The sequence below is a fragment of the Varroa jacobsoni genome, unplaced genomic scaffold, assembly GCF_002532875.2.
Source record: "Varroa jacobsoni isolate VJ856 unplaced genomic scaffold, vjacob_1.0 scaffold_596, whole genome shotgun sequence".
Taxonomy (NCBI): domain Eukaryota; kingdom Metazoa; phylum Arthropoda; class Arachnida; order Mesostigmata; family Varroidae; genus Varroa; species Varroa jacobsoni.
In genome coordinates, this window is record NW_019213498.1 from 18862 (window position 1) to 35339 (window position 16478).

At 45.2% G+C, this 16478-nt stretch overlaps 1 long non-coding RNA gene across 1 annotated transcript in view; it reads right to left on the minus strand.

Moving 5' to 3' along the window:
- Positions 1-1307: 1307 nt before the first annotated feature.
- Positions 1308-16478, minus strand: part of LOC147753282 (uncharacterized) — a 38772-nt gene continuing 23601 nt past the window's right edge. The window contains exon 2 of the long non-coding RNA XR_015311668.1: positions 1308-4748. This is a non-coding gene — a long non-coding RNA (uncharacterized LOC147753282). The remainder of the gene's footprint in view (positions 4749-16478) is intronic.

The window sequence follows — 16478 nt, forward strand, 5'->3', positions numbered from 1 at the left end:
TATCTATTGATCTTCGAAGGGAGGGCCTACTTCCCTACATCGAAGATGGCTGATCCACATATAATACCTATTTTACTATCCATGCAATATACCTTCTTCTACCAAACTTGCGGTTCCTGTAGGTGGCCTTATCTAAACATTTGGTATTTTGAATATTAAATTTATTAGCCGTTGCGATCCGTGTACGTCTTCTAACTACGCACTTGGTTAACAACTGCCGAAAAATGCCACAGGGTAATTATTGAGAAAATAGTAATAGCGGCTACCGTGAACCGTCGTCTCCCTACGTTTTGCCATATTCTGCTAAAAAAAAATATATATTATTACAAAATTTACGCGTTGTACAAAAATATCCATATGACTACAATGCAGCATTCATATCGGGAGTTTTTTTCGATTTGAAACGCCTGTCCTACTTTGTATCAGTTATTGGCGTGCCTGAGCCTTACTTTGAGACTTCTATTTTAATCGTCTGAAGATGACGTCATTGCGGCCATCGCGTCTATAATGCTGATACGACGTAGACATTATAATGCAGGTAATAATAACGATAAGAAAACCGCAAGGGTGCAATAGTCATGCCGGTAACCTATTGGCTGGAACTGGCAGGGGCATCCAGATCTATCTATACGGCTGGCGCGATCGAGAGTAAGCGGTGAGCGGGCGAGCGAGCCAGCGAATCAGTGCCACCGTAGTGACCCGTACCGGCTTCTGACTCTTGTTCTGCACTATCCTGGCCATCCCTGGTTTTCAAGTCCACCATCATACGTTGTCAGCTCGGCGTTGCCATTGTCCACGTCCCCATGCCCGCGTTCTAGCGGAAAACTGTTGCCAAACAGGATTGTAAAACTCACCCACAATCTCCACTGGGTTGCTACTTCAAGAGGGAAATAAATATGGTGATTATATGAACAAACCAGGGGGACTGCGATCATGTGAAATGAGATCGGTAGCAATATGTGGCAAGCCATTTGTGGGGGACAAGACGCTCCTCTATCGAGGAGCGAATTGGAGAGTATTGGCTACTCTAGGATCGTGTGGGAGAATTCGCGAATGCCAACACAAAAGGCCATGAGTCTGGTGGTAGCCTGATAGATCTGTTTCTTTGTGTCGACGGGGCTGGCTGAAGCGAAATATGCCTGTTATTTGCGCTGATTTGCGTTTCACAAATAAAATTAATATCCAACTGTGATCAGTCTCTGGATTCTATCAAATATGGCTTCTCGAGCATACGCATATACAAGTTATTATCATCACTAGCGGATTGCAGCGGCTTTCAAGGTAGATAGTTATTTTGTACATTATCCTTTCTTTTCTTTTTTTACCGAAATCGCAAGTGAGGTGTTACTTACAAAAGGAACTGTTTATCCCATCCGAGCGCAGACTATTTGTTCAGATCTTACCCGAATGGTTCGTTGCGTTGACAAACACATTCTTTGTAAATACCGCTTTGTTTCTACCTCCAAAACAACGCAAGTCGAAACATAACGGTTGTAGTAGTGAAAACAAATTGGTGAAAATAGAAGTTTATTTTGAGGTAATTATTGTTGCGGAGAGGAATTTCAGCGTAGGGCAAAAAAAGAAAGCAGAGTTCTTATTACTGTAAATCACCAGCAACGTTTGATCGTAACTTTAAACCTAGAAATAACAGTTGGAAGTGGGACACGTTTCAAAATCTGGATCATTTCAGGCTTAATTATCCAAATCGATTTCCACGCACGATTTAAACACATGGAAAAGCTATTAGCTACATGATATAAGGTCGTGGGAGAATCTATGAAACATTTTTGCGGCTCTATCGTTGATAAGTAACGCTATCAATAGAAAAGAAATTATTACCTTTTGACCATCGTTACCAAACAACAATCAACAGCTTCACTCTAGATACTACGTACAAACATAGAGATGATTCTTGGTGCTGTTGAAGAAAAAAAAACCATTATACTTTAGTGATCCGTCCGTTATTTCAATGGAGCTTTTATCAGTGGAAGGGTCGAGTTCTTTTTTGTGCATTTCGAGACAACGGCCGTATCGCGATGCCGCTTTCCTCCTTCTATGCGTACCAGAATAGCTTGGGGCTGTGTAACAGGTTAACACCAGATAGCAATGATCTCTGTCGTGGTTATGAACTAACCGCGGAGGCAGCGTCAAGCGTAACGTTTTATTTCGTATAGCCGGTGCTGTACATGTTTTTTCCGTGTGCTTCTTTCGTGCGGAGCGCATCGTACGACCTGACGCCTAGCTGGCGTCTTTTACGTTCGTATAATTATGGTCTACTAGCACATTCGTAATAGACGCTAATCCAATTTCAAATCACTCACCTTCAAGTTATTGCCGTAGATCAATTACCAGCATCGTAAATTTTACTACGTGAGAATCACTACCGCAAAACTATTTGCCCATCGTGAGACAAATCGAATTTTCCTCAGTCTGAAGAACGGGGAAGATATGACATAATTCGGTGAGTGATCAATAGGGGAAGCATAGAAATACGCACATCTATAGTAAACTTTGAAGTAAATAATAGAGCTTTTGTCACTCGATTGCTTCGCCTATACGTTCGTCAATTCTGTAGCTTAATCCAGTCCGTCTTACTGATCTTCTAGTCCAGCTTGAAGGAATCCGGCCATTTCCACTTCACCTATTGGGGCATTATAACAAGTCGTGTGACCCCGCTGTTTGGGGTGTTTTCTTTGCCACATAGACAGAATCGTTGAACTCCTTATCAGTAGATCGGAGCATTGCATAAATCCTGAATCGTTCTTGTCTCTTAACGATATTATTACTATTGTGTTCGTTGTTATTGCAGGTGCCAATTTTTGCCAAAAAAATGGCCTTATTAGGCTTCTTAAGTAAGATAGCTAAACGATTCGATGACCAGAACTACGCAACTACGCATGTTACCGGATAGTAGGACATGCGCACCTTTAGCGCACAAGCACTCACGGTCTATTCGTAACTTACTGCGTAACATACGGATTGATCGAGGTACCCTTTACTGAACTTTTCGATCGAATCAGTTGAACAGAAGCGCTTTGCTACGCCACCGACTAACTGTAGCATTACGGTATAAAATCTACGTAATTGTTCCATGAAATCGCAAAGTAGCCGCACTGATAAATACGAGCTGGCAATCTCTCTGACCACGTCGGCTCACGTAATCCTTGCGTGATGTCTGTTGCTCATAAGAGCCGGCCTAATCCAGCGCTCTATAGCTGACAAGAAACGAAAGCCGTTATTGGACTAACCCAAGTTTGTCGTCAGCTTCACGCCTCCGTAACAGTGCGTTTACCATAATACGATAATCATTGGGCCCGCTTCGACGTCTAGATCTTGGCGGCAATTTTGAATCCAGTTGTTTGACATCGGCCTCGATAGTCAACTATCAGAATGAGTTTACTGTAAAATGATTTTTCCAGATCGTCTTCCAGCACCTAGCGATAACGCGTCTATGATTGATGGATTGCAAAGACTATGTATTTTGATCGCGCCTTTAAGCTGTTTACAAACCTCATCAAAATCTGTCAAGTTAAGATGTATTTGACATAGAATTTAGTTAGAAACTGACTATTATTATTAAGTAAATAGAGCCTTTCCAGGACCTGCGCTCCTCCCTATGTTTCGCTAGTTCTTCTGGTCCGTTTTTAGTTTAGTGTTTTATTATCATGACGCCTTTGTGGGTAAGCCGAAAGCGATAAAAGCGGCGATAATGCAACGGTACAGCACCGCCCGTTGTAGGATTGCTATTGTTAAATAGACAAACAACAACGACACCGATAACAATAACGATAAAGCCGATAACAACGATTATAGCGATAGCAAGGAAAATAGCACAATCACATTGTTGGTTTGTTAATAGTGTTGTTGTTGTTGTTGTTAATCTGTTGTGTGCGGCTGTGACAACTGCCGCCTTTATTCTTCTGCCCTCCCTTTATTCTCCGTCGTTGGTGAATACCTCAGCGACTGGGCCTAAGTACGTATTAGCAACTGAGTGGCAAGAAGCGGCCGGCGTAGTTAATGCTCTGTCGCCTGCAGCCCTCTACACTTCTGATGAGAAGCGACGTCGAACGATTGAGAACGTAGCCGTGCAAAATTGAGCTAGATCCAACGAAAAAAAAAAAAAAAACTCGACCAGTGGCGGCAGCGGCAGCGTGACGGTGTGATGACAAGCCGATGGAGAGCGATAAACTTACTTCAAGTCGTTGCTTCTGTTAGCGTAGACAAATATGGCGGCGGTCGGATTTTTCACTTCACTCCGTTCGGTCGCTGACGTTACTTGATCTACTCCTGCTGGTGCCCTATCAGCGCTGCGAAATGGAGCTGAAAACCTTCATTCTAATAAACGACAAACCATATAGTGACGTGTTTGTCGTCAGCGTGTAACAACGCAGTTATCGGCCAAACGACAGCGACCGACGAGCACCAAACAACAACAACAACAACAACCACGATAATAAATTTTGCTTGAATTGTTTTTATGGCCAGTAAGACATATCGTTCTTATTTCCCTCATTCGATTCTGTCTTTGTACATTGATGTTGTCTATCAGTCGACACTTACCCCCCGCCCTGCTCGCTAGTATTATCTATCAGAATTCCCATGCCTATACGTATCCTATAGTAATCTATTCGATAAGCAACGAAGTAGGAAGACACTGGCAAACGAGACCATCGGCTGATCGGCGTCTGTGAACACCGTCCGTTCCGTTGGAGTGACGTTGGCCCCGTAGTCAATGGGCATCTTTACATCTGGTTGCGGACGACATGGAAATCAAACGAATCGAGATTAGTCATCCTCAGCAGAACGACAAATAGAAGCTTTACTTGCTAAAACAACATGCGTCATAACAGCGGGCGTTCTAGTACTTACGCCAGACGTTGTGAGTATACTAGCTCTCTGTCATTTATAATAAGCATTCAGTAGTTATAGTCAAGGTGACAATATTTCACACCTCTTACTTTTGTCCAATAGTACTACTTGATTGGCTGTTCCGTTGTTAGTAGGTGAAGGGGAAGAAGATCTTGTCCGCTGATCATCATTCCTTTATCACAGTCTAGAAAAATACGAGTTATATGTTTAACGAACACGTTCGAAATGTGCACGTTTTCTTTGGCTGTAGTTATATACTTCGACGGCAGTGGCCAGCTTAAGGCCCAATGCCTCAAGCGGAGTAAATGTGGGAGTCGCTGTCTCGCGTCTTTCGAGAAGATCCTTTCGGTCACATTTCATCGGTTGTTCTGAGACAATCGGCCGATTGACGGTGATAACGATGAAGTTAACGTTGCCGATTTCTCTTTTTTTTCTGCATACTCCTATGACATCATTAGGAACAGTATATTAAGTCCGCCCGAACCGTCTAACGTTTTCGACAGAAAATTATCTAGTCGGGGCATTTTCCGTACGTCTGCTTAGCTGTTCGAAGCTCACGATATTTATTTCTCTACAGCAGTTCTTGCATATGTCGTTATTTACCGATGATTTATCTCCAGGCACGATGAAACGCGTCCGTCTAATTGTGTCGCAATCATTTTGCTCTCATGTTAATAGAAGGAAAACTTAACCGTATATGTAGCATTCTCAGACACGCGCCTACCAGAGACAAACAGCAAATAAAACCAATTTTGCTCTATTTCTCTCACCGATCAGAGACGACTCAATGAAATGTCAGATCCGTGTGACCGATCCGATACACGGCTGAAGTAATATCTGATCTAATTGTATTCTTCAATCATAGCTAACGAGCGAACGACAACACTGGTGTTGTTCGACCTCAGAATTCGAATTGAACACACCATATTTTTTTATAGTGCCACTCGGGAAACAAGCGTTTCATGTAACGACTATAGCGAATGTTGCGGTTAAGGGCTGAAATAGCATTTTCTGAGTTAGGCATTAAAGGCTGACCAGTGTTCCGAGGCTGAAAAACAGGCTCGAGCTCTTTGCCTGCCATTGCTGAACAGTCAAATAGATCCTGTTCCACGATGATGGTTAGGTCACTGATGACGGCGCGTCGCCCTCCATCACTACGTACTGTCGTACGTTAATGATACTTAAATGATTTCCGCTAGCTTCGATGCCGTAGCTGTTAGCCGATATTCTATTTTCGAGTTGACGTAAATGGGTGAGCGAACGGCGGGCTAGTGTGGCGGTTCGCTAGGTATTGTTGGCCATTAGTGCTAACGAACGATGCGGTCACTCCGGCGATTTTGTCAGGTACAAGATACGGGACTTTGGTCTAACGGAGCCAATCGTTCTGACCAGTGGCCAAGCAACAACAATGTCATTTAGCAATTACGCCCTGCGCGCTTATCAAATGGCCGGTCGTATTCTTATCGTCCGACCCTCAACTTCGGCTATTGATCGTCAGCAGCTGATTAGTGACTGCCGGACCCCTCTTATGTTCTCATTGTAGAAGAAGATGCGGCGATGGAAGCACCCAATGAGCGGCAAGAACAACACAACTACCTACTACCAATAAGTTTTGTTTGTTTTTTGTTGACCTGCACACTTTGAAGATCCCCTCGAAACGCTTGTTGATCGCACGACAAGGTATAATGCTTTGCAATTATTAATCAATATAAGAAGAAGGTCGTCGTTGATCATATCGCTGTTTGCCAAATGCTAGCGAAAGACAAGCAGGAATTGCCGTTCACTAAATAGACATGTTCAATGTATGTCTTTTTTTTCTTGTTTTTTCCTTTTTGAACGCCGAGTAATGATCTGGGGAGGCACGTTCGTGCAGTTTTCATCCATCAGGGCTCCGGTGTTTGTCGGCCATTTGGAGAATCGGTCCCGAGGAGTTTGCGACTTGCCCGTGTGCGAACTAAGCATTTCAGAACCAAGACTTCGCGAAATAAACGAAAGGCCAAACGAGTCGCCGGACTCCGTGGCCAGTTTCGGCTGACGCTGCAGAATTGGCTGTATATAGGACTTGTAATAGTACGTAGTAACAGTAATATAATGACTTGATGAATAGATTGATAGACGGACTTATGCGTGCCCCTCGTGAGCTCCCATCTTTGCGCCGTTTGGCTATTAACTGTTGGCCTAGATGGCCCTGGGACAGAAGAATACAATCAAGTGGAATGGAATAGTAAGAGTGTGGATGCAAGCACGAGCATGTTTAAAAATCAAATAAAATTCATACAATGGCCTAGACATTGTTGCGCACAATGTATCTAGTCTTTCTGTTTCCTTGTTCCTAAAACCTTTGTATTAGTTCAACCGTTGAGCAAATACTTTACACGTAGGAATGGCTATGGATATGCAGATAGACACGACAAACGTTATGAACTCACAAAGTTCTTTTCCCTGGCTAATTTGGCGATCGCTAGCGACTGCAACACTCTTCAACAACCATGGTGCAGTACACATTGGCAGCGTTGGTGTTGCTGTCGCTATCTGTTTCCCTGCCCTCGCGCACCGCTCGCTCAGATCCCCCTCTTTTTCCTTTCCTGGTCCATCTAGCCCATTTGGAAGTTGCCCGAGGGCGGACGAGTCGTTGTGGTGTGCTTGGGCCGCGTCGTTCTTGTCTCTTCCTTCTTCGTCTTGTTCGTCTCAGTCATAGAACGACACACGCTGCCAACTCGCAGCACAGAGAGATAGTAGCGAGCCGCAAAAGCAGCCGCGGCAACTGCACTGGTAGTCGCAGCCAAGAGCAGTATAAGAAGAACAGTTCTCTTTTAACATCGTTGCGTGGAGCCGGCTAATGGGAAGGAGGCTTACTGAATGTAGAGATGTGCTCTGATAGTATATGAAGAGTTAAGATGAATACGCCCTGGAAATTAGAGCTACGTCTAAGTTGCTTGCGTTGATGTAACGCGTTCTCTTTCAAACTCCAACACCAGAACAGTTTTTGGTTTGTTTCTTGATTGATATGACGAAAGACACAGCATATAAGAAGTACAGATGTAAATTCGGGTCGATGTTGGTGCTATGTGCCGCGGGATAGACACAGGAGGCATGAATAGCATAGTTACCGCTTGAACTCCACTGGGTTGGCTGGTTTGAGATGTTATTGTAGCTTCGGGATACGCGCAGTCGCGAGCAGGACGAAGCGACGGTGATTGGGTCGGGTACACCCGTGTTGGTCGTGGTGATGTTGGGGTGATGGAGGGGTGCAGAGCGCCGGGGGAACATACGGGGGTAAACACACCGCTGAATGGCAGCCGCCGCCAGCAGTTCAGTGCTACAAGCATCGTGGTCAGTGCCGCCAAGAACACTCAGCTACTGCGAGAACGGTCAGACCGAACGATTCCCCTCTTACACTAACACATACACTAGCTTTTGTACAGCAGCACAGACTACCAGCCTTAGCCACTCAGAAGCGTTATGGGGGGTGCTAGAAGGCGATGGGTGCCGGTCGCTGGCGTAGCAGCAGCTGGAGTGGGCATCGTGCTCTTCTTTGGTTCTCTCGTTCAACAGAGAGTCGGCAACCGCCCCTCAAGCAGGAAGAAGGAGGTATGAGACGACGACGCACAGACAGACCGACGGAGAGGGACAGCCAGACACCGACATTGGGAGGGAGAACGAAAGTAGAAGGCGAAAAAGGAGGAGAATGAAGAGGGGAACTGCAATAGCCGCAGCTACAATGGCTCATCCTGTGGGAGCAAGTGCACCCCACTACGATCACCAGCGTCGAAGTCAGCCACCAAGGAACAGGGAAGCTGCGACACAAGGCTGGGGTACTGCTACGAGGGTAGTTTCTGTGATGGTAAGTGCTGGTTAGCGGGTTCCATCTCAAAGAAGAAAGGAGAAGTTTGCCTCAGAGTGGGAAGAACGGTCATGGCCCTTGAAACTAAGCAATAGACTGCATACTCTACACATAGCATGCGTTGTGTGTGTATGTGTGTTTAAGCCCTATAGCTATACAGACCAGATGATAGGCTACCATACAGGGAAGCGGAATGACGGCAGAGCTTGCAGAAGGGTCGAGCTAAATGGGCTCGGCTGTAGTGGTAGTTCTAGGTGTTAAAGCCGTTTAGTTTAAAGAACAGCGAAAAAGCCTGAAGGATGTCCTAAGGCAGTTTCTATAATAGTACTAATGTACTCCAGCAAAGGCAACTTTTGTGCTCGACTGAAATAAGTTATGCTTATATGACAAACGGAACTATGCCTCAAGTTCAATAGAGCCTGCAACTTTTGTTCTTTTTAAATAAAATATTACAACTTCAGACAATTATTTGATTGCGAGTACCGCCTGCTGACACAATAGGAATTTCTTAGACGATTAATTTTAACTTCGATACACTTGAATGTTATGTAAACTGGTAGTTATGTGATTTAACTGTTTTGAATTATACATTTGATTGATAGAAATCGCACAGAACAGACTGACTCATATCTCATATGAGAGGCATGTGAAACCTCGAGTCACTCACTGCCGTATTTGTTGAATGACGCAAGTCAGTCTGAGGCGAGAACCTCAAGTCTGCTTTAAAGAAGAAGTCTTTACCTAAAAGCGTTTCTTATTTCGAACATGTCACAGGCCTCCTTGCCTATTGCGGCCGTATGATCGCGTCGAAATTTTAATTTTTCAAAAAATATTTTCATCAAACCGAAATGTCTCTATCAAACCAGCAATTCTTTCATGTTTAGCTAATTCTTTTTGGCGTGTTGGACAGATGCCCCGCTGTTGACGTCAATATCGATGCCACTCGTTGAGTAAACAGTATACATCGACTAAATAATTTTAGCAGTTCCGTACAAGCCTGCGGTTCTATCTGCTGCCATCTCGCTTGCATGGTGGGTGAACGGATGTCAGTGTTCGGTGAACGTCAACGGCGTAGCTGGCGTTTTAAAGCATGCCTCAGCGGCATGGACCTCCAGACCTTCTGCCGCTCGAATGCGTTTGCCTGTTTCATCGTCATCGTAGTTGTCGTCGTCGTCGTTGTCGTACTTCGTTCGTTGGGTTCACAACATGCGGGTAGCTGGTATCGTAGCTCCCAAGCGTTCACTGTCCTGTCCTGTCCTGTACGCGCCTCCTTTCTTTCATTTACTCCGTCCCCTGCTTCGTCGATCGTTCACTCGGTCTCCCTGCTCCAAGCAGACCCCCTCACCCTCGTTCTCTTCCTCTCAGCTTCCCTGCTTTAGTCCAACCCAATTCCCGGCCAGCTCTTTTTCCCCAGCCCTCGTGCTTGCGAACCCCTCATGCCCCAATAGCCATTCCTTTCCTCTCTCGGGCCTCCTGCTAACCTCTTTCCAGTGCCAGTTTTCCTCTCCTCTCTACCCAATCCTTCTTCGACCGTCGCCACCGCCGCCAACATCCGCCACCGTTGACTCTCTCCGTATGCCCCGAGCGTCTGCCGGCCGCTCGGCCAGCCCGAGCGGCTGCCGGTGGCTCTGCCTTGTTCCCGAATGCCTTGAGCTCTCGGTGGCTTTCCTCTTAGGGGAAGGGCTTGAGGGCATGCCACAGCCCCCTCAGCAACTAACCAACCAACTTCGCATACGCTGCTCTGCAGGCTGTACCCTATACAACAACGACGACAACGCCAGCGTTGATGCGGCTGGCCTGTCTGCCTTGTTTTCTGCCCCAGGAGAGGCACACCCCACCGTGCTTTGCTTTGCCTGGCTCTATCCCTGCGCCTGACAAAACCCCCCAATGCATCCATCGTCTTCTCGACCACCTAGTCCATATACCGACCTCGCGGGCCACAGCCTGGGCCTCTGCACTATACGCCTTGTGCTTTGCCCTGCAAGAACTGGTTCAGCTCAATGTTGGCATGTTTTATATCCTCTCTACCCTCGTCCCGTGCAGCCCTACTGGCTTACCCCCGCTTTCGACTCTTAGCATTAGGGCCCGTTTTACCCGGTGCGTATTCCAACCGGCAACGACAAGGATGCATTCGGTGACCTGAGCGCCACCTAGGTGTGCTCAAAAAAGGCCCGACTGGAAGAGACAGCGAGAAGTCGTCTAGATGGCGCCACAATTCAAAAGGTAACCGGCCGTTAACGCTCCTAACCAAATACGCCAATGCCGTTGGTAATCTACTTGGTAGATCGATGGCTGAAACAGATAGGGGTCTCCTCTAGTTGCTGAAAAAGCCTGTGGACAGACTAGCATCCTGCGGACACCAACGTACCACCCATAGAGAGGCCAAATGGAAGCTCTTTCGCTAGATCCGTGGGGTGGGTTTCATCTCTGTCCAGCGGTCTCACTGGTGGTAAGGAAGGGCACGAGCGCCTTCGGGTGTCATCGAGGCCGCTACACTCGTTTGGCTTCAAGTTGCTCTGTGGGATTATTGGTTGGTTGAGATCCATTAGCGTGTGGGCGTCTGTTGGCATTATGAAATAATTACTGCTGCTATTGTATTACGATAGCGCCTCTCTCCGATCACAATCCTAGGTGGCCATCTGACTAGAGATGATGGCGGAGAGGTTATGCAATGATTTGAGAGAACGACGTTAAATGTGATATGTAGCCTGATCTACATAGAAAAAACATTGACTCACCCGACCTACGTAGACAGTAGTATCGTAATCGGCTGGGCCCTTAAGTACCCTTCAGTTGAACGCTCGCCAAAGCGAAATGTCGAATCTAAAGTATTATTTAGTACATTTAGTATCATTTAAGGCACGTTTTACCTCGTTTATTTCGAGAAAAATTCCCCTGCAAACCAAATTCATCTCTTGATTACGAATACTGCCTGTCTTAATTTGCTATTTCGCATCACAATTTTCAAATGTTCGTGTAAATAATAGAACTTAGACCTGACTGATCAATGTACCCTACACTATACGGCTTCACGGATATGGACCTTTGAGAACATCTAGGCTGAATGAATTATTATATACTAATTTATAAAAATCTATAAAAACGTATACACGCATGCATTTAGCTGTATGCAACAACGAAAAGTTAATTATTGTCTATAGTCAAAATATTAAATTTGAATGAAGGTAAAACAGACGTGCGGTACCATTACTCTGTCCCTACACTAAGCCCATGACTGTGTCAAAAATGAGCTAGACTGTACTCGAATTATTGTCATCAAGCACACGTGGTCCTATTCTATGGTGAAGAAGCCAAGAAGAACTTTAGTCTTACATCAGTATTGCTCGCCAAAGCGTATGCAAGGCCTCTACAAGCGTTACTCAACGCCTTTATCGGTTCACTCGACGCTTATACGTGGATTCGTTTGCAGTCCAGTTTCGTGCTGGCAAGACTATTGTAAACCCAGAGCGAACGTGACTGCTGAGTGTGCCCGCTGTAAAACTGACCGGCTGTGCTTAACACGTAAGTTAAAACAAACTTATTGAAATAGACGCAGACACAACTGTCATTACGTGCGCCGACGTGCCCACAGACAAAATTAGCGAAAAAGGCAATGAGGCAGGTGCTGTCGCAAAAAAGCATTTTTGCCGATTTGATCATCACGAGGTGTTGAGAACATTAGAAGACTTGAAACGGGTCAGGACAGGCGCAATTGTCATCAGCTTTGTATTAAACCTCTCAGCGCCACTTTCACTAGTAGTAAGACGGCTTCATTGATCTCGAAACGCTTATGCGGTAATCGGCGTATCGTTTTGGTCCTTCTTTTCCGAGGCGGAAGCATAACGATTTTGTTTAGATACATACAGGTGATAGATGAAACATACAATTCGAAAGTATCCTTTTGTTAAGGTAAAGAGCTCGTACATGCAGAAAGCGTACATTACAAAGTTAGCCTCTTGGCAAACGTCGCACAAACTGTCGTACATATGCATTTTTAAACAGGAACGCTAAACGCTAGCCTTCAGAACGACCTGCATTCATGCATGATCTGTGAAGCAGTGAGACTTTGCCTAACTTAGGTGTGTAGTGGAGGCGCATTTAGGTGGGGGCCGAAAAATGAAAATGGAAAGGTCGGTTTAACAGCAGCAGCAGCAGCGATGGTGGCGACCCATCAATTCGTTTACAGCCCCCATAATCAGCATAATCATAACATCGACGAGAGGCGTTAATGGCTAAAACGTGTCCCCGCTAAACGTTATTCGTTAGGTCCAGACTCAAGTATATGCCAAACGAACTCGTCCAGTTTGTCATTTTGGCCATTGCCCCAGCGTCACCCCGGTGGGAAAACGACCCGATTAGCCAATGATATCAGCTATAAAATGCCGTTCCGCTTTAACGAGGAGATAAGAAAGGTACGGCCTAAGCAAGCTAAATAGCTTCAGGTGAAAGCGATGAACCTGTCGGAAGGCGTAGTAATAGTAATGTGCACCTCGTCGAGGTACCTTTAACTACTTGATATGAAACACCAGCAGCTCCAATCTTTTGCTGAATGATCTGGACCTCGAAATATCAAATCGAACGAAGTAACCTATGATGAAACACTGCGACGGAATACTTTCGATTGTAATGTCCAGCGTTTAACAGCAGATTGCCGACCCTCTAAACTACCAATGGAACCTGTAGTAATCGATAGAAGTACGGCTAAGGAGGCCTGTGTTTGCAATTTTCGCCTCTAGTATCGCTCCGCCGCTAAAAGCGAGGAATTGTCGTTGATGCCGAAAGCCTCGTCTAGCTAGTTTCCATCTTCTTTAAACGTGACAGTAGTATTGATCTTTGCCTTCCTAAATGTCTTCTGGCAGCATCATCGCGCCTTAACATATTTTCACTACAAACACGCCCTGTTAGTTGAATAGGAGCGGTCTTCTAGCTTAGTTAATTAACTTAATTTTATAAAGGATCCTACAATGACGATTAATCAAACCGCTGAGGGGCTTCATTTGAAATCACAACAAATAGAAAACTATTCTTTTTTTCATGATAGGCCGTTAAGTCAGCTAAGAAAATATCGCAGCCATATGCATTGCCCTACGTCAGCCATCGTCAAGCAGGTGCTTATCAGTTCTTCCTACATATTTATCATCCCAAACGACGAAACATTTACGTAAGATAATTGTTACAGATATAATAACAAACACGCGCGCCAGTTCGTACAAGAGCAAATACTCTTAATCAGTTTCTTAGTACCTGTCACTGCCTTGCGTATAATTCTATTTCAGTCAGGGTATGTTTTGTTGACCGGTCACTCGCGCAGGTAGAAGTGACTACAACTGAATAAGAATTGTATCTGGTAGCGTATGCCCGAGGTATCGTTTGTGTAAAAGTTTACACACACACACAGACAGACAGACACACACACACAGCGTTTCAATTGGGAGAATATTGTTTATCAGAGACCGTACCGAGCTATGATGTCTAGATAGCATTAGATACAAGCCAATTTGTTGTTAGCGACGCATGGCTAATTTGAATATTGAGGGACTTTTATGTTGCAAGACCCAGATGACTTGCTGACAGGTCCTGATCACGAAGAGATAGTGAGGAGTGCGTCTGTGTTAGAAAAGGATGCCGTTTTACGCGGTCCTAGCATCTTCTACAGTTATGCATAGGGTAAAACATCATGTTGATGGAGCACTTCGATACCCAACAACATGGACAATTGCGTTGTTAGTCGAAGGAAGGCTGATGTCTTTGGGCCAAAAAAACGTGACGTATCCTCAATAGAAATTAGAATTGTTGGAGAAGAAGCTACGAAGCCTCGTGAAAAGCTGCAGTTAAATTAAGCCAACTTACTTTGTGAGCTTGTCCCATTTACTGTGCGCGAGCAATGCCGTACGGGATTGTCATCTTGAACTCTGTGCTTGATACTAAAAAGACCATTGGCTGTCCAGAAATCATTCAGAGGGGACGTCGACGTTTACAAAAACTATTTGGACAGGTGCATATGCAAAACGACTATGGGGAGCTTTGCTATAGTATTGAGAGACATAGGCGAAACTCAGCGAGAGTCTACTTTAAAAACTAGAAAAATCTCGCCTCATTTGCGGCTCCCAGTTAAATATTCCCCACGAATGGTAAGGGGGTGAAGATATTAGTGCTCGAAAATAAATTCGCACTTTTCAAGGGCGGTGTACATGTGTACATGGGGCTTGATATGACGGCATCAATTAATCATACGTTGCACCCATGCAAAATGAACATTAACGGCAATAGTAGCATTGACTATATTCAACTACAGGAAAGCTTCTATGCATTATTATTGGAATAAAAGACTTACGACGAAGTGTATAATTAAGCCCGGCCTATGTACACCTTAATTATACGCTGATGATTGTACTTGCGACTAGGGGGATTCACCTGTCTAAGCAACGATATATCGTACAAATTTAGCCTAAAAGCAAATTGCCATGTGGCCTACTTGTGTGTTGGTTTCTACAGCGAAAATATTGCTAGAAAGGCAGAAAAAAAAAAGCTGTGACTGCTATAGATAGGTGTATCCGACACCGCTCGATCTACGCTCGTGTACTCACAAATTCGGCGCTTACCCGGTCATAGGAACCACGTACTTCGCCAGCGTAGGACGACATCTTAGACATACCCCTCCTTTTTGGCCTTTAGTTCCTTCATGCCCCACATGTGGCCCCACAACCGACATTACTGTATCGCCTTGATATGTGCAACCTTCCCGTGTGTCGCCATTGTACGTTAAACTAGCTTTGGGTAGCCTTAGCTCTATTGCTTATCATCTGTTGGTCAGGAGGGAAGACTGGTGTGGTGACCGGTCGATTCGTTGCCTGCGCGTCCTCCATCTTACCACTCTTTGCATAGTTATCGGTCATTGCCTAGGGTCCATTGCTGGCCGATGTCCACAAGGCTCGCATGTCGCGTATGACGCCACATGACATACAGCTGGTCGCAAATTCTTGCACTTCTGCTTTCTCTTTCATTCTCATCGCTTTTTTTTTAACCCCTTTTTACCCGCTTTCATCTCTCCTTTGCCTCGTACCCTAGCTGGACCCGGCACGTGTCTACATTTCCCAGTACTGACGTGTCATTTGATGGCCTATCGCTGTCCTTACCACAGCATGTACAGGTCAGTATGTATTTGCGGATCTGTCCGTCTTTGCATACGGATCTTTTCCCGCTTCTTTTGTTCACCATGCTACTCGTTTGCCCTCCTCGGAATGACTATACATTCCCACCAAATCCTGATTTCATTTCTATGAAGCATCTATGTCATTTGTGCCGTTCCGTCTTTTGCCGCTCGTTACCAGAACGGATATCTGAAGAGAAACATATCAATCGGGTCTCTCCGTAGTCAGATCATAGTAATTTGAGTGAAATCGTGGACGTAGAGCCCGCGAAGGTGGCGAAGCAAAAGCAGCGAATGGAAGATTGAAAAGAAACTCGCCTCTTCACATTACACCCCATAGCTAGCCCTAATATGTATAGATGGCCGAATCTGAACAAAGGACGTGGTGCCAGCCATTGCAAGTGGTATTAGCTCAACGCAAGCGACTCATCAGGGCAGTATCAATTAGCTATCGGCTGGTTTCTCGCTTTTTGCTCGTATTCAGCTCTGTTTCCATAGTTTATCTGTTGACCACTACTCTGGCGCCTCGCAGAATACAACAGATCATACACGACACCGACCATCGACCCCTGCCTGATGAGAGCCATCTACAGTATTTCGAGACTATAAATGAGT